The 1,093-nt window shown below is 44.2% G+C and overlaps 1 protein-coding gene across 1 annotated transcript in view; it reads left to right on the forward strand.

Annotated features, from left to right (window-relative positions):
• Positions 1 to 1,093, forward strand: part of LOC118748290 (general odorant-binding protein 19a-like) — a 14,282-nt gene that overhangs the window by 8,649 nt on the left and 4,540 nt on the right. The window lies entirely within an intron of this gene.

The raw sequence follows: 1,093 nt of genomic DNA on the forward strand, positions 1-1,093 counted from the left end.
GGAACCAGCATTAACACCGATAATAATGTCAGCATTGAAATCCAACGTAGAATCACTCTTGCCAACAAGTGCTACTTTGGACTGAGTAGGCAATTCAGGAGTAAAGTCCTCTCTCGACGTACGAAAACCACGCTCTATAAGTCACTCATCATGCCCGTGCTGGCATATGGCGCAGAAGCATGGACAATGACAACATCCGATGAGGCGGCTCTTGGGGTGTTTGAGAGAAAGATTTTGCGGAAGATTTACGGTCCTTTACGCGTTGGCGACGGCGAGTACCGCAGACGATGGAACGATGAGCTGTATGAGCTTTACAACGATATGGACATAGTGCAGCGAATTAAAATACAGCGGCTCCGCTGGCTTGGTCATGTCGTTCGAATGGACACCGACGCTCCAGCTCTGAAAGTATTCAACTCGGAACCCGCTGGTGATAGCAGAGGAAGAGGGAGGCCCCCACTGCGATGGAAAGATCAGGTGGAGAAGGACTTGGCTTCACTTGGCGTTTCCAATTGGCGTCAGTTGGCACAGAGGAGAAACGACTGGCGTGCTTTGCTGAACTCGGCCAAAATCGCTTAGGCGGTTACAGCGCCAAAAAAGAAGAAGAAGAAGAACGTAACTTATGGCTCTCTCTTAAAAATTCTGTTAAATGGGTCTTGCTTATAATTGAACAGCCGAAACTTAACGTAACTTAATGCCACATCGAAATCTGTTTCATTTTGATTCTTTAAGTTCTACGCTCCGTTAAATTAAGTTAAGTTGCCATAATCAGGCTTTTAGTCGATCCAAGGTTCAAGAAAAATACTTTGACGGATGAAGAAGCCTTTCAGGGGTGAGATTCTGTAACCAGTTAGCGACAAGTTTCGGATCGATATCGCTCTTGTTGACGTAAAAATATTTCATATCATTCGTCAACAAAACCGATACCGATTCGAAAATTGTCGCTAACTGGTTACAGAATCTGCCCCAGGCCTACAAAAATGATATCGTCCGATTCAGCTGGAACAAAAATGCTTAAAACAAGTAAGAGTTTCTCTGTATTATGGCCTCGAACCGACATATATGTATATACATCTTTCATTTGAATCAGTAT

The sequence above is a fragment of the Rhagoletis pomonella genome, unplaced genomic scaffold (genome assembly GCF_013731165.1).
Source record: "Rhagoletis pomonella isolate Grant_MI unplaced genomic scaffold, Rhpom_1.0 Rhpom_scaffold_00013, whole genome shotgun sequence".
NCBI classification, from domain to species: Eukaryota; Metazoa; Arthropoda; class Insecta; order Diptera; family Tephritidae; genus Rhagoletis; species Rhagoletis pomonella.